This window comes from Pristiophorus japonicus, unplaced genomic scaffold (assembly GCF_044704955.1).
Source record: "Pristiophorus japonicus isolate sPriJap1 unplaced genomic scaffold, sPriJap1.hap1 HAP1_SCAFFOLD_339, whole genome shotgun sequence".
NCBI lineage: Eukaryota > Metazoa > Chordata > Chondrichthyes > Pristiophoridae > Pristiophorus > Pristiophorus japonicus.
In genome coordinates this window covers 614,380-638,936 of record NW_027253205.1, presented here as the reverse complement: position 1 = coordinate 638,936, position 24,557 = coordinate 614,380, and positions in this window count along the sequence as shown.

The window sequence follows — 24,557 nt, the reverse complement described above, 5'->3', positions numbered from 1 at the left end:
TATCCCCTGTATCCCCAGTATCCGCTGTCTCCCCAGTATCCCCAGTATCCCCAGTATCACCTGTATCCCCAGTATCCCCTGTATCCCCTGTATCCCCTGTATCCGCAGTATCCCCTGTATTCCCAGTATCCCCAGTATCCCCAGTATCCCCTGTATCCACTGTATCCCCAGAATCCCCTGAATCCCCAATATCCCCTGTATCCCCAGTATCCACTGTATCCCCTGTATCCCCAGTATCCCCAGTATCCCTTGCATCCCCTGTATCCCCAATATCCCCTGTATCCCCTGTATGCCCTGTATCCCCTGTATCCCCAGTATCCCCTGTATCCTCTCTACCCCCAGTATCCCCAGTATCCACTGTATCCCCAGTATCCCCTGTATCCCCAGTATCCCCTGTATCCCCAGTATCCCCAGTATCCCCTGTATCCCCTGTATCCCCTGTATCCCCAGTGTCCCCTGTGTCCCCAGTATCCCCAGTATCCCGTGTATCCCCAGTATCCCCAGTATCCCCAGTATCCCCTGTATCCCCAGTATCCCCAGTATCCCCTGAATCCCCTGTATCCCCAGTATCCCCTGTATCCCCAGTATCCCCTGTATCCCCTGTATCCCCAGTATCCCCAGTATCCCCTGTATCCCCTGTATCCTCAGTATCCCCAGTATCCCCTGTATCCCCAGTATACCCAGTATCCCCAGTATCCCCTGTATCCCCAGTATCCCCAGTATCCCTTGTATCCCCAGTATCCCCTGTATCCCTAGTATCCACTTTATCCCCAGTATCCCCTGTATCCCCAGTATACCCAGTAACCCCAGTATCCCCTGTATCCCCAGTATCCCCTGTATCCCCTGTAGCCCCTGTATCCCCAGTATCGCCTGTATCCCCAGTATCACCAGTATCCCCTGTATCCCCTGTATCCCCAATATCCCCAGTATCCCCAGTATCCCCTCTAACCCCAGTATCACCAGTATTCCCTGTATCCCCAGTATCCCCTGTAGCCCCAGAATACGCTGTATCCCCAATATCCCCTTTATCCCCTGTATCCCCAGTATCCCCTGTATCCCCAGTATCCCCTGTATCCCCAGTATCCCCAGTATACCCAGTATCCCCAGTATCCCCAGTATATCCTGTCTCCCCAGTATCCCCAATATCCCCTGTATCCCCAGTATCCCCTGTATCCCCAGAATCCCCTGTATCCCCAGTATCCACTTTATCCCCTGTATCCCCAGTATCCCCTGTATCCCCAGTATCCCCAGTATCCCCTGTATCACCTGTATCCCCAGTATCCCCTGTATCCCCTGTATCCCCTGTATCCGCAGTATCCCCTGTATTCCCAGTATCCCCAGTATCCCCAGTATCCCCTGTATCCCCAGTATCCCCTGTATCCCCTCTATCCCCAGTATCCCCAGTATCCACTGTATCCCCAGTATCCCCTGTATCCCCAGTATCCCCAGTATACCCAGTATCCCCAGTATCCCCTGTATCCCCAGTATCCCCAGTATCCCCTGTATCCCCAGTATCCCCTGTATCCACTGTATCCCCAGAATCCCCTGAATCCCCAATATCCCCTGTATCCCCTGTATCCCCAGTATCCACTGTATCCGCTGTATCCCCAGTATCCCCATTATCCCCTGCATCCCCTGTATCCCCAATATCCCCTGTATCCCGTGTATGCCCTGTATCCCCTGTTCCCCAGTATCCCCTGTATTCTCTCTACCCCCAGTATCCCCAGTATCCACTGTATCCCCAGTATCCCCTGTATCCCCAGTATCCCCTGTATCCCCAGTATCCCCAGTATCCCCAGTATCCCCTGTAACCCCAGTATCACCAGTATTTCCTGTATCCCCAGTATCCCCTGTATCCCCAGTATCCCCTGTATCCCCAGTATCCCCAGTATACCCAGTATCCCCAGTATCCCCAGTATATCCTGTCTCCCTAGTATTCCCAATATCCCCTGTATCCCCAGTATCCCCTGTATCTCCTGTATCCCCAGAATCCCCTGTATCCCCAGTATCCACTTTATCCCCTGTATCCCCAGTATCCCCTGTATCCCCAGTATCCCCTGTATCACCTGTATCCCCAGTATCCCCTGTATCCCCTGTATCCCCTGTATCCCCTGTATCCGCAGTATCCCCTGTATTCCCAGTATCCCCAGTATCCCCTGTATCCCCAGTATCCCCTGTATCCCCTCTATCCCCAGTATCCCCAGTATCCACTGTATCCGCAGTATCCCCTGTATCCCCAGTATCCCCTGTATCCCCAGTATCCCCAGTATCCCCAGTATCCCCTGTATCCCCTGTATCCCCAGTATCCCCTGTATCCCCAGTATCCCCAGTATACCCAGTATCCCCAGTATCCCCTGTATCCCCAGTATCCCCAGTATCCCCTGTATCCCCAGTATCCACTGTATCCCCTGTATCCCCAGTATGCCCAGTATCCCCTGCATCCCCTGTATCCCCAATATCCCCTGTATCCCTTGTATGCCCTGTATCCCCAGTATCCCCTGTATCCTCTCTACCCCCAGTATCCCCAGTATTCACTGTATCCCCAGTATCCCCAGTATCCCCTGTATCCCCAGTATCCCCAGTATCCCCTTTATCCCCAGTATCCCCTGTAACCCCAGTATCACCAGTATTTCCTGTATCCCCAGTATCCCCTGCATCCCCTGTATCCCCAGTATCCCCTTTATCCCCTGTATCCCCAGTATCCCCAGTATCCCCTGTATCCCCAGTATCCCCAGTATCCCCTGTATCCCCTGTATCCGCAGTATCCCCTGTATTCCCAGTATCCCCAGTATCCCCTGTATCCCCAGAATCCCCTGTATCCCCTGTATCCCCAGTATCCCCTGTATCCCCTGTATCCCCAGTATCCCCTTTATCCCCAGTATCCCCTGTATCCCCAGCATACCCAGTATCCCCAGTATCCCCTGTATCCCTAGTATCCCCTGTATCCCCTGTAGCCCCTGTATCCCCAGTATCCCCTGTATCGCATGTATCCCCAGTGTCACCAGTATCCCCAGTATCCCCTGCATCCCCAGTATCCCCAGTATCCCCAGTATCCCCAGTATCCCCTGTAACCCCAATATCACCAGTATTTCCTGTATCCCCATTATCCCCTGTATCCCCAGAATCCCCTGTATCCCCAGTATCCCCTTTATCCCCTGTATCCCCAGTATCCCCTGTATCCCCAGTATCCCCTGTATCCCCAGTATCCCCAGTATCCCCAGTATACCCAGTATCCCCAGTATATCCTGTCTCCCCAGTATCCCCAATATCCCCTGTATCCCCAGTATCCCCTGTATCCCCTGTATCCCCAGAATCCACTGTATCCCCAGTATCCCCTTTATCCCCTGTATCCGCTGTATCCCCAGTATCCCCAGTATCACCTGTATCCCCAGTATCCCCTGTATCCCCTGTATCCCCTGTATCCGCAGTATCCCCTGTATTCCCAGTATCCCCAGTATCCCCAGTATTCCCTGTATCCCCTGTATTCTCTGTATTCCCAGAATCCCCTGAATCCCCAATATCCCCTGTATCCCCAGTATCCACTGTATCCCCTGTATCCCCAGTATCCCCTGTATCCCCAGTATCCCCTGTATCCCCTGTATCCCCAGTATCCCCTGTGTCCCCAGTATCCCCAGTATCCCATGTATCCCCAGTATCCCCAGTATACCCAGTATCCCCAGTATCCCCAGTATCCCCAGTATCCACTGTATCCCCAGTATCCCCTGTATCCCCAGTATCCCCTGTATCCCCAGTATCCCCAGTATCCCCTGTATCCCCTGTATCCCCTGTATCCCCAGTAGCCCCTGTATCCCCAGTATCCCCAGTATACCCAGCATTCCCAGTATCCCCTGTATCCCCAGTATTCCCAGTATCCCCTGTATCCCCAGTATCCCCTGTATCCACTGTATCCCCAGAATCCCCTGAATCCCCAATATCCCCTGTATCCCCAGTATCCACTGTATCCCCTGTATCCCCAGTATCCCCATTATCCCCTGCATCCCCTGTATACCCAATATCCCCTGTATCCCGTGTATGCCCTGTATCCCCTGTATCCCCAGTATCCCCTGTATCCTCTCTACCCCCAGTATCCCCAGTATCCACTGTATCCCCAGTATCCCCTGTATCCCCAGTATCCCCTGTATCCCCAGTATCCCCTGTATCCCCAGTATCCCCAGTATCCCCAGTATCCCCTGTAACCCCAGTATCACCAGTATTTCCTGTATCCCCAGTATCCCCTGTATCCCCAGTATCCCCTGTATCCCCAGTATCCCCAGTATACCCAGTATCCCCAGTATCCCCAGTATATCCTGTCTCCCCAGTATCCCCAATATCCCCTGTATCCCCAGTATCCCCTGTATCTCCTGTATCCCCAGAATCCCCTGTATCCCCAGTATCCACTTTATCCCCTGTTTCCCCAGTATCTCCTGTATCCCCAGTATCCCCAGTATCCCCTGTATCACCTGTATCCCCAGTATCCCCTGTATCCCCTGTATCCCCTGTATCCGCAGTATCCCCTGTATTCCCAGTATCCCCAGTATCCCCAGTATCCACTGTATCCCCAGAATCCCCTGAATCCCCAATATCCCCTGTATCCCCAGTATCCACTGTATCCCCTGTATCCCCAGTATCCCCAGTATCCCCTGCATCCCCTGTATCCCCAATATCCCCTGTATCCCCTGTATGCCCTGTATCCCCTGTATCCCCAGTATCCCCTGTATCCTCTCTACTCCCAGTATCCCCAGTATCCACTGTATCCCCAGTATCCCCTGTATCCCCAGTATCCCCTGTATCCCCAGTATCCCCAGTATCCCCAGTATCCCCTGTATCCCCTGTATCCCCTGTATCCCCAGTATCCCCTGTGTCCCCAGTATCCCCAGTATCCCGTGTATCCCCAGTATCCCCAGTATCCCCAGTATCCCCTGTATCCCCAGTATCCCCAGTATCCCCTGTATCCCCAGTATCCCCTGTATCCCCAGTATCCCCTGTATCCCCTGTATCCCCAGTATCCCCAGTATCCCCTGTATCCCCTGTATCCTCAGTATCCCCAGTATCCCCAGTATCTCCTGTATCCCCAGTATCCCCTGTATCCCCAGTATCCCCAGTATCCCTTGTATCCCCAGTATCCCCTGTATCCCCAGTATACCCAGTACCCCCAGTATCCCCTGTATCCCCAGTATCCCCTGTATCCCCTGTAGCCCCTGTATCCCCAGTATCGCCTGTATCCCCAGTATCACCAGTATCCCCTGTATCCCCTGTATCCCCAATATCCCCAGTATCCCCAGTATCCCCTCTAACCCCAGTATCACCAGTATTCCCTGTATCCCCAGTATCCCCTGTAGCCCCAGAATACGCTGTATCCCCAATATCCCCTTTATCCCCTGTATCCCCAGTATCCCCTGTATCCCCAGTATCCCCTGTATCCCCAGTATCCCCTGTATCCCCAGTATCCCCAGTATACCCAGTATCCCCAGTATCCCCAGTATATCCTGTCTCCCCAGTATCCCCAATATCCCCTGTATCCCCAGTATCCCCTGTATCCCCAGAATCCCCTGTATCCCCAGTATCCACTTTATCCCCTGTATCCCCAGTATCCCCTGTATCCCCAGTATCCCCAGTATCCCCTGTATCACCTGTATCCCCAGTATCCCCTGTATCCCCTGTATCCGCAGTATCCCCTGTATTCCCAGTATCCCCAGTATCCCCAGTATCCCCTGTATCCCCAGTATCCCCTGTATCCCCTCTATCCCCAGTATCCCCAGTATCCACTGTATCCCCAGTATCCCCTGTATCCCCAGTATCCCCTGTATCCCCAGTATCCCCAGTATCCCCTGTATCCCCTGTATCCCCAGTATCCCCTGTATCCCCAGTATCCCCAGTATACCCAGTATCCCCAGTATCCCCTGTATCCCCAGTATCCCCAGTATCCCCTGTATCCCCAGTATCCCCTGTATCCACTGTATCCCCAGAATCCCCTGAATCCCCAATATCCCCTGTATCCCCTGTATGCCCAGTATCCACTGTATCCGCTGTATCCGCAGTATCCCCATTATCCCCTGCATCCCCTGTATCCCGTGTATGCCCTGTATCCCCTGTATCCCCAGTATCCCCTGTATCCTCTCTACCCCCAGTATCCCCAGTATCCACTGTATCCCCAGTATCCCCTGTATCCCCAGTATCCCCAGTATCCCCAGTATCCCCTGTAACCCCAGTATCACCAGTATTTCCTGTATCCCCAGTATCCCCTGTATCCCCAGTATCCCCTGTATCCCCAGTATCCCCAGTATACCCAGTATCCCCAGTATCCCCAGTATATCCTGTCTCCCCAGTATTCCCAATATCCCCTGTATCCCCAGTATCCCCTGTATCTCCTGTATCCCCAGAATCCCCTGTATCCCCAGTATCCACTTTATCCCCTGTATCCCCAGTATCCCCTGTATCCCCAGTATCCCCTGTATCACCTGTATCCCCAGTATCCCCTGTATCCCCTGTATCCCCTGTATCCGCAGTATCCCATGTATTCCCAGTATCCCCAGTATCCCCTGTATCCCCTCTATCCCCAGTATCCCCAGTATCCACTGTATCCGCAGTGTCCCCTGTATCCCCAGTATCCCCAGTATCCCCAGTATCCCCTGTATCCCCTGTATCCCCTGTATCCCCAGTATCCCCTGTATCCCCAGTATCCCCAGTATACCCAGTATCCCCAGTATCCCCTGTATCCCCAGTATCCCCAGTATCCCCTGTATCCCCAGTATCCCCTGTATCCCCAGTATCCACTGTATCCCCAGTATCCCCAGTATCCCCTGCATCCCCTGTATCCCCAATATCCCCTGTATCCCTTCTATGCCCTGTATCCCCAGTATCCCCTGTATCCTCTCTACCCCCAGTATCCCCAGTATCCACTGTATCCCCAGTATCCCCAGTATCCCCTGTATCCCCAGTATCCCCAGTATCCCCTGTAACCCCAGTATCACCAGTATTTCCTGTATCCCCAGTATCCCCTGCATCCCCAGAATCCCCTGTATCCCCAGTATCCCCAGAATCCCCTGTATCCCCAGTATCCCCTGTATCCCCAGTATCCCCTGTATCCCCAGTATCCCCTGTATCCCCAGTATCCCCAGTATCCCCTGTATCCCCTGTATCCGCAGTATCCCCTGTATTCCCAGTATCCCCAGTATCCCCTGTATCCCCAGAATCCCCTGTATCCCCAGTATCCCCTGTATCCCCAGTATCCCCTTTATCCCCAGTATCCCCTGTATCCCCAGCATACCCAGTATCCCCAGTATCCCCTGTATCCCTAGTATCCCGTGTATCCCCTGTAGCCCCTGTATCCCCAGTATGCCCTGTATCGCCTGTATCCCCAGTATCACCAGTATCCCCAGTATCCCCTGCATCCCCAGTATCCCCAGTATCCCCAGTATCCCCAGTATCCCCTGTAACCCCAATATCACCAGTATTTCCTGTATCCCCAGTATCCCCTGTATCCCCAGAATCCCCTGTATCCCCAGTATCCCCTGTATCCCCAGTATCCCCTGTATCCCCAGTATCCCCTGTATCCCCAGTATCCCCAGTATCCCCAGTATCCCCTGTATCCCCAGTATCCCCAGTATACCCAGTATCCCCAGTATATCCTGTCTCCCCAGTATCCCCAATATCCCCTGTATCCCCAGTATCCCCTGTATCCCCTGTATCCCCAGAATCCACTGTATCCCCATTATCCCCTGTATCCCCAGTATCCGCTGTATCCCCAGTATCCCCAGTATCACCTGTATCCCCAGTATCCCCTGTATCCCCTGTATCCCCTGTATCCGCAGTATCCCCTGTATTCCCAGTATCCCCAGTATCCCCAGTATTCCCTGTATCCACTGTATCCCCAGAATCCCCTGAATCCCCAATATCCCCTGTATCCCCAGTATCCACTGTATCCCCTGTATCCCCAGTATCCCCAGTATCCCCGGCATCCCCTGTATCCCCAGTATCCCCTGTATCCCCTGTATGCCCTGTATCCCCTGTATCCCCAGTATCCCCTGTATCCTCTCTACCCCAGTATCCCCAGTATCCACTGTATCCCCAGTATCCCCTGTATCCCCAGTATCCCCTGTATCCCCAGTATCCCCTGTATCCCCTGTATCCCCTGTATCCCCAGTATCCCCTGTGTCCCCAGTATCCCCAGTATCCCATGTATCCCCAGTATCCCCAGTATACCCAGTATCCCCAGTATCCCCTGTATCCCCAGTATCCCCTGTATCCCTAGTATCCCCTTTATCCCCTTTATCCCCAGTATCCCCTGTATCCCCAGTATACCCAGTATCCCCAGTATCCCCTGTATCCCCAGTATCCCCTGTATCCCCTGTAGCCCCTGTATCCCCAGTATCCCCTGTATCGCCTGTATCCCCAGTATCACCAGTATCCCCTGTATCCCCTGTATCCCCAATATCCCCAGTATCCCCAGTATCCCCTCTAACCCCAGTATCACCAGTATTCCCTGTATCCCCAGTATCCCCTGTAGCCCCAGAATACCCTGTATCCCCAATATCCCCTTTATCCCCTGTATCCCCAGTATCCCCTGTATCCCCAGTATCCCCTGTATCCCCAGTATCCCCTGTATCCCCAGTATCCCCAGTATACCCAGTATCCCCAGTATCCCCAGTATATCCTGTCTCCCCAGTATCCCCAATATCCCCTGTATCCCCAGTATCCCCTGTATCCCCAGAATCCCCTGTATCCCCAGTATCCACTTTATCCCCTGTATCCCCAGTATCCCCTGTATCCCCAGTATCCCCAGTATCCCCTGTATCACCTGTATCCCCAGTATCCCCTGTATCCCCTGTGTCCGCAGTATCCCCTGTATGCCCAGTATCCCCTGTATCCCCTGTATCCCCAGTATCCCCTGTATCCCCTCTATCCCCAGTATCCCCAGTATCCACTGTATCCCCAGTATCCCCTGTATCCCCAGTATCCCCTGTATCCCCAGTATCCCCTGTATCCCCTGTATCCCCTGTATCCCCAGTAGCCCCTGTATCCCCAGTATCCCCAGTATACCCAGCATCCCCAGTATCCCCTGTATCCCCAGTATTCCCAGTATCCCCTGTATCCCCAGTATCCCCTGTATCCACTGTATCCCCAGAATCCCCTGAATCCCGAATATCCCCTGTATCCCCAGTATCCACTGTATCCCCTGTATCCCCAGTATCCCCATTATCCCCTGCATCCCCTGTATACCCAATATCCCCTGTATCCCGTGTATGCCCTGTATCCCCTGTATCCCCAGTATCCCCTGTATCCTCTCTACCCCCAGTATCCACAGTATCCACTGTATCCCCAGTATCCCCTGTATCCCCAGTATCCCCTGTATCCCCAGTATCCCCAGTATCCCCTGTAACCCCAGTATTTCCTGTATCCCCAGTATCCCCTGTATCCCCAGTATCCCCTGTATCCCCAGTATCCCCAGTATACCCAGTATCCCCAGTATCCCCAGTATATCCTGTCTCCCCAGTATCCCCAATATCCCCTGTATCCCCAGTATCCCCTGTATCTCCTGTATCCCCAGAATCCCCTGTATACCCAGTATCCACTTTATCCCCTGTATCCCCAGTATTTCCTGTATCCCCAGTATCCCCAGTATCCCCTGTATCACCTGTATCCCCAGTATCCCCTGTATCCCCTGTATCCCCTGTATCCGCAGTATCCCCTGTATTCCCAGTATCCCCAGTATCCCCAGTATCCCCTGTATCCCCAGTATCCCCTGTATCCCCTCTATCCCCAGTATCCCCAGTATCCACTGTATCCCCAGTATCCCCTGTATCCCCAGTATCCCCTGTAACCCCAGTATCCCCAGTATCCCCTGTATCCCCTGTATCCCCAGTATCCCCTGTATCCCCAGTATACCCAGTATCCCCAGTATCCCCTGTATCCCCAGTATCCCCAGTATCCCCTGTATCCCCAGTATCCCCTGTATCCACTGTATCCCCAGAATCCCCTGAATCCCCAATATCCCCTGTATCCCCAGTATCCACTGTATCCCCTGTATCCCCAGTATCCCCAGTATCCCCTGCATCCCCTGTATCCCCAATATCCCCTGTATCCCGTGTATGCCCTGTATCCCCAGTATCCCCTGTATCCTCTCTACCCCCAGTATCCCCAGTATCCACTGTATCCCCAGTATCCCCTGTATCCGCAGTATCGCCTGTATTCCCAGTATCCCCAGTATCCCCAGTATCCCCTGTATCCACTGTATCCCCAGAATCCCCTGAATCCCCAATATCCCCTGTATCCCCAGTATCCACTGTATCCCCTGTATCCCCAGTATCCCCAGTATCCCCGGCATCCCCTGTATCCCCAATATCCCCTGTATCCCCTGTATGCCCTGTATCCCCTGTATCCCCAGTATCCCCTGTATCCTCTCTACCCCCAGTATCCCCAGTATCCACTGTATCCCCAGTATCCCCTGTATCCCCAGTATCCCCTGTATCCCCAGTATCCCCAGTATCCCCAGTATCCCCTGTATCCCCTGTATCCCCAGTATCCCCTATGTCCCCAGTATCCCCAGTATCCCGTGTATCCCCATTATCCCCAGTATACCCAGTATCCCCAGTATCCCCTGTATCCCCAGTATCCCCTGTATCCCCTGTATCCCTAGTATCCCTTTTATCCCCAGTATCCCCTGTATCCCCAGTATACCCAGTATCCCCAGTATCCCCTGTATCCCCAGTATCCCCTGTATCCCCAGTATCCCCAGTATACCCAGCATCCCCAGTATCCCCTGTATCCCCAGTATCCCCAGTATCCCCTGTATCCCCAGTATCCCCTGTATCCACTGTATCCCCAGAATCCCCTGAATCCCCAATATCCCCTTATCCCCAGTATCCACTGTATCCCCTGTATCCCCAGTATCCCCATTATCCCCTGCATCCGCTGTATCCCCAATATCCCCTGTATCCCGTGTATGCCCTGTATCCCCTGTATCCCCAGTATCCCCTGTATCCTCTCTACCCCCAGTATCCCCAGTATCCACTGTATCCCCAGTATCCCCTGTATCCCCAGTATCCCCTGTATCCCCAGTATACCCTGTAACCCCAGTATCACCAGTATTTCCTGTATCCCCAGTATCCCCTGTATCCCCAGTATCCCCTGTATCCCCAGTATCCCCAGTATACCCAGTATCCCCAGTATCCCCAGTATATCCTGTCTCCCCAGTATCCCCAATATCCCCTGTATCCCCAGTATCCCCTGTATCTCCTGTATCCCCAGAATCCCCTGTATCCCCTTTATCCCCTGTATCCCCAGTATCCCCTGCATCCCCAGTATCCCCAGTATCCCCTGTATCACCTGTATCCCCAGTATCCCCTGTATCCCCTGTATCCGCTGTATCCCCTGTATTCCCAGTATCCCCAGTATCCCCAGTATCCCCTGTATCCCCAGTATCCCCTGTATCCACTGTATCCCCTGTATCCCCTGTATCCCCAGTATCCCCTGTATCCCCAGTATCCCCAGTATACCCAGTATCCCCAGTATCCCCTGTATCCCCAGTATCCGCAGTATCCCCTGTATCCCCAGTATCCCCTGTATCCACTGTATCCCCAGAATCCCCTGAATCCCCAATATCCCCTGTATCCCCAGTATCCACTGTATCCCCAGTATCCCCAGTATCCCCTGCATCCCCTGTATCCCCAATATCCCCTGTATCCCGTGTATGCATTGTATCCCCAGTATCCCCTGTATCCTCTCTACCCCCAGTATCCCCAGTATCCACTGTATCCCCAGTATCCCCTGCATCCCCTGTATCCGCAGTATCCCCTGTATTCCCAGTATCCCCAGTATCCCCAGTATCCCCTGTATCTCCTGTATCCCCAGAATCCCCTGTATCCCCAGTATCCACTTTATCCCCAGTATCCCCTTTATCCCCTGTATCCCCAGTATCCCCAGTATCCCCTGTATCACCTGTATCCCCAGTATCCCCTGTATCCCCTGTATCCCCTGTATCCGCAGTATCCCCTGTATTCCCAGTATCCCCAGTATCCCCTGTATCCCCAGTATCCCCTGTATCCCCTCTATCCCCAGTATCCCCAGTATCCACTGTATCCCCAGTATCCCCTGTATCCCCAGTATCCCCTGTATCCCCAGTATCCCCAGTATCCCCTGTATCCCCTGTATCCCCTGTATCCCCAGTATCCCCAGTATACCCAGTATCCCCAGTATGCCCTGTATCCCCAGTATCCCCAGTATCCCCTGTATCCCCAGTATCCCCTGTATCCACTGTATCCCCAGAATCCCCTGAATCCCCAATATCCCCTGTATCCCCAGTATCCACTGTATCCCCTGTATCCCCAGTATCCCCAGTATCCCCTGCATCCCCTGTATCCCCAATATCCCCTGTATCCCGTGTATGCCCTGTATCCCCAGTATCCCCTGTATCCTCTCTACCCCCAGTATCCCCAGTATCCCCTGTATCCCCAGTATCCCCTGTATCCCCAGTATCCCCAGTATCCCCAGTATCCCCTGTAACCCCAGTATCACCAGTATTTCCTGTATCACCAGTATCCCCTGTATCCCCAGAATCCCCTGTATCCCCAGTATCCCCTTTATCCCCTGTATCCCCAGTATCCCCTGTATCCCCAGTATCCCCTGTATCCCCAGTATCCCCAGTATCCCCTGTATCCCCTGTATTCCCAGAATCCACTGTATCCCCAGTATCCCCTTTATTCCCTGTATCCCCAGTATCCGCTGTATCCCCAGTATCCCCAGTATCACCTGTATCCCCAGTATCCCCTGTATCCCCTGTATCCCCTGTATCCGCAGTATCCCCTGTATCCCCAGTATCCCCTGTATCCACTGTATCCCCAGAATCCCCTGAATCCCCAATATCCCCTGTATCCCCAGTATCCACTGTATCCCCTGTATCCCCAGTATCCCCAGTATCCCCGGCATCCCCTGTATCCCCAATATCCCCTGTATCCCCTGTATCCCCTGTATCCCCAGTCTCCCCTGTATCCTCTCTACCCCCAGTATCCCCAGTATCCATTGTATCCCCAGTATCCCCTGTATCCCCAGTATCCCCTGTATCCCCAGTATCCCCTGTATCCCCTGTATCCCCTGTATCCCCAGTATCCCCTGTGTCCCCAGTATCCCCAGTATCCCGTGTATCCCCAGTATCCCCAGTATACCCAGTATCCCCAGTATCCCCTGTATCCCCAGTATCCCCTGTATCCCTAGTATCCCCTTTATCCCCAGTATCCCCTGTATCCCCAGTATACCCAGTATCCCCAGTATCCCCTGTATCCCCAGTATCCCCTGTATCCCCTGTAGCCCCTGTATCCCCAGTATCCCCTGTATCCCCTGTATCGCCTGTATCCCCAGTATCACCAGTATCCCCTGTATCCCCTGTATCCCCAATATCCCCAGTATCCCCAGTATCCCCTCTAACCCCAGTATCACCAGTATTCCCTGTATCCCCAGTATCCCCTGTAGCCCCAGAATACCCTGTATCCCCAATATCCCCTTTATCCCCTGTATCCCCAGTATCCCCTGTATCCCCAGTATCCCCTGTATCCCCAGTATCCCCAGTATACCCAGTATCCCCAGTATCCCCAGTATATCCTGTCTCCCCAGTATCCCCAATATCCCCTGTATCCCCAGTATCCCCTGTATCCCCAGAATCCCCTGTATCCCCAGTATCCACTTTATCCCCTGTATCCCCAGTATCCCCTGTATCCCCAGTATCCCCAGTATCCCCTGTATCACCTGTATCCCCAGTATCCCCTGTATCCCCTGTATCCCCTGTATCCGCAGTATCCCCTGTATGCCCAGTATCCCCAGTATCCCCTGTATCCCCAGTATCCCCTGTATTCCCTCTATCCCCAGTATCCCCAGTATCCACTGTATCCCCAGTATCCCCTGTATCCCCAGTATCCCCTGTATCCCCAGTATCCCCAGTATCCCCAGTATCCCCTGTATCCCCTGTATCCCCTGTATCCCCTGTATCCCCAGTATCCCCAGTATACCCAGTATCCCCAGTATCCCCTGTATCCCCAGTATCCCCAGTATCCCCTGTATCCCCAGTATCCCCTGTATCCACTGTATCCCCAGAATCCCCTGAATCCCCAATATCCCCTGTATCCCCAGTATCCACTGTATCCCCAGTATCCCCAGTATCCCCTGTATCCCCAGTATCCCCTGTATTCCCTCTATCCCCAGTATCCCCAGTATCCACTGTATCCCCAGTATCCCCTGTATCCCCAGTATCCCCTGTATCCCCAGTATCCCCAGTATCCCCTGTATCCCCTGTATTCCCAGAATCCACTGTATCCCCAGTATCCCCTTTATTCCCTGTATCCCCAGTATCCGCTGTATCCCCAGTATCCCCAGTATCACCTGTATCCCCAGTATCCCCTGTATCCCCTGTATCCCCTGTATCCGCAGTATCCCCTGTATTCCCAGTATCCCCAGTATCCCCAGTATCCCCTGTATCCACTGTATCCCCAGAATCCCCTGAATCCCCAATATCCCCTGTATCCCCAGTATCCACTGTATCCCCTGTATCCCCAGTATCCCCAGTATCCCCGGCATCCCCTGTATCCCCAATATCCCCTGTATCCCCTGTATGCCCTGTATCCCCTGTATCCCCAGTATCCCCTGTATCCTCTCTACCCCCAGCATCCCCAGTATCCATTGTATCCCCAGTATCCCCTGTATCCCCAGTATCCCCTGTATCCCCAGTATCCCCTGTATCCCCTGTATCCCCTGTATCCCCAGTATCCCCTGTGTCCCCAGTATCCCCAGTATCCTGTGTATCCCCAGTATCCCCAGTATACCCAGTATCCCCAGTATCCCCTGTATCCCCAGTATCCCCTGTATCCCTAGTATCCCCTTTATCCCCAGTATCCCCTGTATCCCCAGTACACCCAGTATCCCCAGTATCCCCTGTATCCCCAGTATCCCCTGTATCCCCTGTAGCCCCTGTATCCCCAGTATCCCCTGTATCGCCAGTATCACCAGTATCCCCTGTATCCCCTGTATCCCCAATATCCCCAGTATCCCCAGTATCCCCTCTAACCCCAGTATCACCAGTATTCCCTGTATCCCCAGTATCCCCTGTAGCCCCAGAATACCCTGTATCCCCAATATCCCCTTTATCCCCTGTATCCCCAGTATCCCCTGTATCCCCAGTATCCCCTGTATCCCCAGTATCCCCAGTATACCCAGTATCCCCAGTATCCCCAGTATATCCTGTCTCCCCAGTATCCCCAATATCCCCTGTATCCCCAGTATCCCCTGTATCCCCAGAATCCCCTGTATCCCCAGTATCCACTTTATCCCCTGTATCCCCAGTATCCCCTGTATCCCCAGTATCCCCAGTATCCCCTGTATCACCTGTATCCCCAGTATCCCCTGTATCCCCTGTATCCCCTGTATCCGCAGTATCCCCTGTATGCCCAGTATCCCCAGTATCCCCTGTATCCCCAGTATCCCCTGTATTCCCTCTATCCCCAGTATCCCCAGTATCCACTGTATCCCCAGTATCCCCTGTATCCCCAGTATCCCCTGTATCCCCAGTATCCCCAGTATCCCCTGTATCCCCTGTATCCCCTGTATCCCCAGTATCCCCAGTATCCCCAGTATCCCCAGCATCCCCAGTATCCCCTGTATCCCCAGTATCCACAGTATCCCCTGTATCCCCAGTATCCCCTGTATCCACTGTATCCCCAGAATCCCCTGAATCCCCAATATCCCCTGTTTCCCCAGTATCCACTGTATCCCCTGTATCCCCAGTATCCCCATTATCCCCTGCATCCCCTGTATCCCCAATATCCCCTGTATCCCGTGTATGCCCTGTATCCCCTGTATCCCCAGTATCCCCTGTATCCTCTCTACCCCCAGTATCCCCAGTATCCCCTGTATCCCCTGTATCCCCTGTATCCCCAGTATCCCCTGTATCCCCAGTATCCCCAGTATCCGCAGTATCCCCTGTAACCCCAGTATCACCAGTATTTCCTGTATCCCCAGTATCCCCTGTATCCCCAGTATCCCCTGTATCCCCAGTATCCCCAGTATACCCAGTATCCCCAGTATCCCCAGTATATCCTGTCTCCCCAGTATCCCCAATATCCCCTGTATCCCCAGTATCCCCTGTATCTCCTGTATCCCCAGAATCCCCTGTATCCCCAGTATCCACTTTATCCCCTGTATCCCCAGTATCCCCTGTATCCCCAGTATCCCCAGTATCCCCTGTATCACCTGTATCCCCAGTATCCCCTGTATCCCCTGTATCCCCTGTATCCCCTGTATCCCCTGTATTCCCAGTATCCCCATTATCCCCAGTATCCCCTGTATCCCCAGTATCCACTGTATCCCCAGTATCCCCTGTATCCCCAGTATCCCCTGTATCCCCAGTATCCCCAGTATCCCCAGTATCCCCTGTATCCCCTGTATCCCCAGTATCCCCTGTATCCCCAGTATACCCAGTATCCCCAGTATCCCCTGTATCCCCAGTATCCCCAGTATCCCCTGTATCCCCAGTATCCCCTGTATCCACTGTAACCCCAGAATCCCCTGAATCCCCAATATCCCCTGTATCCCCAGTATCCACTGTATCGCCTGTATCCCCAGTATCCCCAGTATCCCCTGCATCCCCTGTATCCCCAATATCCCCTGTATCCCGTGTATGCCCTGTATCCCCAGTATCCCCTGTATCCTCTCTACCCCCAGTATCCCCAGTATCCACTGTATCCCCAGTATCCCCTGTATCCGCAGTATCCCCTGTATTCCCAGTATCCCCAGTATCCCCAGTATCCCCTGTATCCACTGTATCCCCAGAATCCCCTGAATCCCCAATATCCCCTGTATCCCCAGTATCCACTGTATCCCCTGTATCCCCAGTATCCCCAGTATCCCCGGCATCCCCTGTATCCCCAATATCCACTGTATCCCCTGTATGCCCTGTATCCCCTGTATCCCCAGTATCCCCTGTATCCTCTCTACCCCCAGTATCCCCAGTATCCACTGTATCCCCAGTATCCCCTGTATCACCAGTATCCCCTGTATCCCCAGTATCCCCAGTATCCCCAGTATCCCCTGTATCCCCTGTATCCCCTGTATCCCCAGTATCCCGTGTATCCCCAGTATCCCCAGTATACCCAGTATCCCCTGTATCCTCTCTACCCCCAGTATCCCCAGTATCCACTGTATCCCCAGTATCCCCTGTATCCCCAGTATCCCCTGTATCCCCAGTATCCCCTGTATCCCCAGTATACCCAGTATCCCCTGTATCCCCAGTATCCCCTGTATCCCCAGTATCCCCAGTATACCCAGCATCCCCAGTATCCCCTGTATCCCCAGTATCCCCAGTATCCCCTGTATCCCCAGTATCCCCTGTATCCACTGTATCCCCAGAATCCCCTGAATCCCCAATATCCCCTGTATCCCCAGTATCCACTCTATCCCCTGTATCCCCAGTATCCCCATTATCCCCTGCATCCCCTGTATCCCCAATATCCCCTGTATCCCGTGTATGCCCTGTATCCCCTGTATCCCCAGTATCCCCTGTATCCTCTCTACCCCCAGTATCCCCAGTATCCACTGTATCCCCAGTATCCCCTGTATCCCCAGTATCCCCTGTATCCCCAGTATCCCCAGTATCCACTGTAACCCCAGTATCACCAGTATTTCCTGTATCCCCAGTATCCCCTGTATCCCCAGTACCCCCTGTATCCCCAGTATACCCAGTATCCCCAGTATCCCCAGTATATCCTGTCTCCCCAGTATCCCCAATATCCCCTGTATCCCCAGTATCCCCTGTAGCTCCTGTATCCCCACAATCCCCTGTATCCCCAGTATCCACTTTATCCCCTGTATCCCCAGTATCCCCTGTATCCCCAGTATCCCCAGTATCCCCTGTATCACGTGTATCCCCAGTATCCCCTGTATCCCCTGTATCCGCAGTATCCCCTGTATTCCCAGTATCCCCAGTATCCCCAGTATCCCCAGTATCCCCAGTATCCCCTGTATCCCCTCTATCCCCAGTATCCCCAGTATCCACTGTATCCCCAGTATCCCCTGTATCCCCAGTATCCCCTGTATCCCCAGTATCCCCAGTATCCCCAGTATCCCCTGTATCCCCTGTATCCCCTGTATCCCCTGTATCCCCAGTATCCCCAGTATACCCAGTATCCCCAGTATCCCCTGTATCCCCAGTATCCCCAGTATCCCCTGTATCCCCAGTATCCCCTGTATCCACTGTATCCCCAGAATCCCCTGAATCCCCAATATCCCCTGTATCCCCAGTATCCACTGTATCCCCAGTATCCCCAGTATCCCCTGCATCCCCTGTATCCCCAATATCCCCTGTATCCCGTGTATGCCCTGTATCCCCAGTATCCCCTGTATCCTCTCTACCCCCAGTATCCCCAGTATCCACTGTATCCCCAGTATCCCCTGTATCCCCTGTATCCGCAGTATCCCCTGTATTCCCAGTATCCCCAGTATCCACAGTATCCCCTGTATCTCCTGTATCCCCAGAATCCCCTGTATCCCCAGTATCCACTTTATCCCCAGGATCCCCTTTATCCCCTGTATCCCCAGTATCCCCTGTATCACCTGTATCCCCAGTATCCCCTGTATCCCCTGTATCCCCTGTATCCGCAGTATCCCCTGTATTCCCAGTATCCCCAGTATCCCCTGTATCCCGTGTATGCCCTGTATCCCCAGTATCCCCTGTATCCTCTCTACCCCCAGTATCCCCAGTATCCACTGTATCCCCAGTATCCCCTGTATCCCCAGTATCCCCTGTATCCCCATTATCCCCAGTATCCCCAGTATCCCCTGTAACCCCAGTATCACCAGTATTTCCTGTATCCCCAGTATCCCCTGTATCCCCAGAATCCCCTGTATCCCCAGTATCCCCTTTATCCCCTGTATCCCCAGTATCCCCTGTATCCCCAGTATCCCCTGTATCCCCAGTATCCCCAGTATCCCCTGTATCCCCTGTATCCGCAGTATCCCCTGTATTCCCAGTATCCCCAGTATCCCCAGTATCCCCTGTATCCCCAGAGTCCCCTGTATCCCCTGTATCCCCAGTATCCCCTGTATCCCCAGTATCCCCTTTATCCCCAGTATCCCCTGTATCCCCAGCATACCCAGTATCCCCAGTATCCCCTGTATCCCTAGTATCCCCTGTATCCCCTGTAGACCCTGTATCGCCAGTATCCCCTGTATCGCCTGTATCCCCAGTATCACCAGTATCCCCAGTATCCCCTGTATGCCCAGTATCCCCAGTATCCCCTGTAACCCCAATATCACCAGTATTTCCTGTATCCCCAGTATCCCCTGTATCCCCAGAATCCCCTGTATCCCCAGTATCCCCTTTATCCCCTGTATCCCCAGTATCCCCTGTATCCCCAGTATCCCCTGTATCCCCAGTATCCCCAGTATCCCCAGTATCCCCTGTATCCCCTGTATCCCCAGTATCCCCAGTATACCCAGTATCCCCAGTATACCCTGTCTCCCCAGTATCCCCAATATCCCCTGTATCCCCAGTATCCCCTGTATCCCCTGTATCCCCAGAATCCACTGTATCCCCAGTATCCCCTTTATCCCCTGTATCCCCAGTATCCGCTGTATCCCCAGTATCCCCAGTATCCCCAGTATCACCTGTATCCCCAGTATCCCCTGTATCCCCTGTATCCCCTGTATCCGCAGTATCACCTGTATTCCCAGTATCCCCAGTATCCCCAGTATCCCCTGTATCCACTGTATCCCCAGAATCCCCTGAATCCCCTGAATCCCCAATATCCCCTGTATCCCCAGTATCCACTGTATCCCCTGTATCCCCAGTATCCCCAGTATCCCCGGCATCCCCTGTATCCCCAATATCCCCTGTATCCCCTGTATGCCCTGTATCCCCTGTATCCCCAGTATCCCCAGTATCCCCTGTATCCTCTCTACCCCCAGTATCCCCAGTATCCACTGTATCCCCTGTATCCCCAGTATCCCCAGTATCCGCTGTATCCCCTGTATCCCCAGTATCCCCTGTATCCCCTGTATCCCCTGTATCCCCAGTATCCACTGTATCCCCAGTATCCCCTGTATCCCCAGTATCCCCTGTATCCCCAGTATCCCCAGTATCCCCAGAATCCCCTGTATCCCCAGTATCCCCTGTATCCTCAGTATCCCCAGTATCCCCTGTATCCCCAGTATCCCCAGTATACCCAGTATCCCCAGTATCCCCTCTATACCCAGTATCCCCAGTATCCCCTGTATCCCCAGTATCCCCTGTATCCCCTGTATAACCAGTATCCCCTTTATCCCCAGTATCCCCTGTAACCCCAGTATCACCAGTATGCCCTGTATCCCCAGTATCCCCTGTAGCCCCAGAATACCCTGTATCCCCAATATCCCCTTTATCCCCTGTATCCCCAGTATCCCCTGTATCCCCAGTATACCCAGTATCCCCAGTATACCCTGTCTCCCCAGTATCCCCAACATCCCCTGTATCCCCAGTATCCCCTGTATCCCCAGTATCACCTGTGTCCCCAGTATCCCCAGTATCCCGTGTATCCCCAGTATCCCCTGTATCCCCAGTATCCCCAGTATCCCCTGTATCCCCAGAATCCCCTGTATCCCCAGTATCCCCTGTATCCCCAGTATCCCCTGTATCCCCTGTATCCCCAGTATCCCCAGTATCCCCTGTATCCCCTGTATCCTCAGTATCCCCAGTATCCCCTGTATCCCCAGTATACCCAGTATCCCCAGTATCCCCTGTATCCCCAGTATCCCCAGTATCCCCTGTATCCCCAGTATCCCCTGTATCCCCTGTATCCCTAGTATCCCCTTTATCCCCAGTATCCCCTGTATCCCCAGTATACCCAGTATCCCCAGTATCCCCTGTATCCCCAGTATCCCCTGTATCCCCTGTAGCCCCTGTATCCCCAGTATCCCCTGTATCGCCTGTATCCCCAGTATCACCAGTATCACCAGTATCCCCTGTATCCCCTGTATCCCCAATATCCCCAGTATCCCCAGTATCCCCTCTAACCCCAGTATCACCAGTATTCCCTCTATCCCCAGTATCCCCTGTAGCCCCAGAATACCCTGTATCCCCAATATCCCCTTTATCCCCTGTATCCCCAGTATCCCCTGTATCCCCAGTATCCCCTGTATCCCCAGTATCCCCAGTATACCCAGTATCCCCAGTATCCACAGTATTTCCTGTCTCCCCAGTATCCCCAATATCCCCTGTATCCCCAGTATCCCCTGTATCCCCAGAATCCCCTGTATCCCCAGTATCCACTTTATCCCCTGTATCCCCAGTATCCCCTGTATCCCCAGTATCCCCAGTATCCCCAGTATCCCCAGTATCCCCTATATCCCCTGTATCACCTGTATCCCCAGTATCCCCTGTATCCCCAGTATCCCCAGTATACCCAGTATCCCCAGTATCCCCTGTATCCCCAGTATCCCCAGTATCCCCTGTATCCCCAGTATCCCCTGTATCCACTGTATCCCCAGAATCCCCTGAATCCCCAATATCCCCTGTATCCCCAGTATCCACCGTATCCCCTGTATCCCCAGTATCCCCATTACCCCTGCATCCCCTGTATCCCCAATATCCCCTGTATCCCGTGTATGCCCTGTATCCCCTGTATCCCCAGTATCCCCTGTATCCTCTCTACCCCCAGTATCCCCAGTATCCACTGTATCCCCAGTATCCCCTGTGTCCCCAGTATCCCCTGTATCCCCAGTATCCCCAGTATCCCCAGTATCCCCAGTATCCCCTGTATCACCTGTATCCCCAGTATCCCCTGTATCCCCTGTATCCGCAGTATCCCCTGTATTCCCAGTATCCCCAGTATCCCCAGTATCCCCTCTATCCCCAGTATCCACTGTATCCCCAGTATCCCCTGTATCCCCAGTATCCCCTGTATCCCCAGTATCCCCAGTATCCCCTGTATCCCCTGTATCCCCTGTATCCCCATTATCCCCTGTATCCCCAGTATCCCCAGTATCCCCTGTATCCCCAGTATCCCCAGTATCCCCTGTATCCCCAGTATCCCCTGTATCCACTGTATCTCCAGAATCCCCTGAATCCCCAATATCCCCTGTATCCCCAGTATCCACCGTATCCCCTGTATCCCCAGTATCCCCATTACCCCTGCATCCCCTGTATCCCCAATATCCCCTGTATCCCGTGTATACCCTGTATCCCCTGTATCCCCAGTATCCCCTGTATCCTCTCTACCCCCAGTATCCCCAGTATCCACTGTATCCCCAGTATCCCCTGTATCCCCAGTATCCCCTGTATCCCCAGTATCCCCAGTATCCCCTGTAACCCCAGTATCACCAGTATTTCCTGTATCCCCAGTATCCCCTGTATCCCCAGTATCCCCTGTATCCCCAGTATCCCCAGTATACCCAGTATCCCCAGTATCCCCAGTATATCCTGTCTCCCCAGTATCCCCAATATCCCCTGTATCCCCAGTATCCCCTGTATCCCCAGTATCCCCTGTATCTCCTGTATCCCCAGAATCCCCTGTATCCCCAGTATCCACTTTATCCCCTGTATCCCCAGTATCCCCTGTATCCCCAGTATCCCCAGTATCCCCTGTATCACCTGTATCCCCAGTATCCCCTGTATCCCCTGTATCCCCTGTATCCGCAGTATCCCCTGTATTCCCAGTATCCCCAGTATCCCCAGTATCCCCTGTATCCCCAGTATCCCCTGTATCCACTCTATCCCCAGTATCCCCAGTATCCACTGTATCCCCAGTATCCCCTGTATCCCCAGTATCCCCTGTATCCCCAGTATCCCCAGTATCCCCTGTATCCCCAGTATCCCCTGTATCCCCAGTATCCCCAGTATACCCAGTATCCCCAGTATCCCCTGTATCCCCAGTATCCCCAGTAACCCCTGTATCCCCAGTATCCCCTGTATCCACTGTATCCCCAGAATCCCCAATATCCCCTTTATCCCCAGTATCCACTGTATCCCCTGTATCCCCAGTATCCCCAGTATCCCCTGCATCCCCTGTATCCCCAATATCCCCTGTATCCCGTGTATGCCCTGTATCCCCAGTATCCCCTGTATCCTCTCTACCCCCAGTATCCGCAGTATCCACTGTATCCCCAGTATCCCCTGTATCCCCAGTATCCCCTGTATCCCCAGTATCCCCAGTATCCCCAGTATCCCCAGTATCCCCTGTAACCCCAGTATCACCAGTATTTCCTGTATCCCCAGTATCCCCTGTATCCCCAGAATCCCCTGTATCCCCAGTATCCCCTTTATCCCCTGTATCCCCATTATCCCCTGTATCCCCAGTATACCCTGTATCCCCAGTATCCCCAATATCCCCTGTATCCCCTGTATCCGCAGTATCCCCTGTATTCCCAGTATCCCCAGTATCCCCAGTATCCCCTGTATCCCCAGAATCCCCTGTATCCCCTGTATCCCCAGTATCCCCTGTATCCCCTGTATCCCCTTTATCGCCAGTATCCCCTGTATCCCCAGCATACCCAGTATCCCCAGTATCCCCTGTATCCCTAGTATCCCCTGTATCCCCTGTAGCCCCTGTATCCCCAGTATCCCCTGTATCGCCTGTATCCCCAGTATCACCAGTATCCCCAGTATCCCCTGTATCCCCAGTATCCCCAGTATCCCCAGTATCCCCTGTAACCCCAATATCACCAGTATTTCCTGTATCCCCAGTATCCCCTGTATCCCCAGAATCCCCTGTATCCCCAGTATCCCCTTTATCCCCTGTATCCCCAGTATCCCCTGTATTCCCAGTATCCCCTGTATCCCCAGTATCCCCAGTATCCCCAGTATCCCCTGTATCCCCAGTATCCCCAGTATACCCAGTATCCCCAGTATACCCTGTCTCCCCAGTATCCCCAATATCCCCTGTATCCCCAGTATCCCCTGTATCCCCAGAATCCACTGTATCCCCAGTATCCCCTTTATCCCCTGTATCCCCAGTATCCGCTGTATCCCCAGTATCCCCAGTATCACCTGTATCCCCAGTATCCCCAGTATCCCCTGTATCCCCTGTATCCACAGTATCCCCAGTATCCCCAGTATCCCCTGTATCCACTGTATCCCCAGAATCCCCTGAATCCCCAATATCCCCTGTATCCCCAGTATCCACTGTATCCCCTGTATCCCCAGTATCCCCAGTATCCCCGGCATCCCCTGTATCCCCAATATCCCCTGTATCCCCTGTATGCCCTGTATCCCCTGTATCCCCAGTATCCCCTGTATCCTCTCTACCCCCAGTATCCCCAGTATCCACTGTATCCCCAGTATCCCCTGTATCCCCAGTATCCCCTGTATCCCCAGTATCCCCAGTATCCCCAGTATCCCCTGTATCCCCTGTATCCCCTGTATCCCCAGTGTCCCCTGTGTCCCCAGTATCCCCAGTATCCCGTGTATCCCCAGTATCGCCAGTATACCCAGTATCCCCAGTATCCCCTGTATCCCCAGTATCCCCAGTATCCCCTGTATCCCCAGAATCCCCTGTATCCCCAGTATCCCCAGTATCACCTGTATCCCCAGTATCCCTTGTATCCCCTGT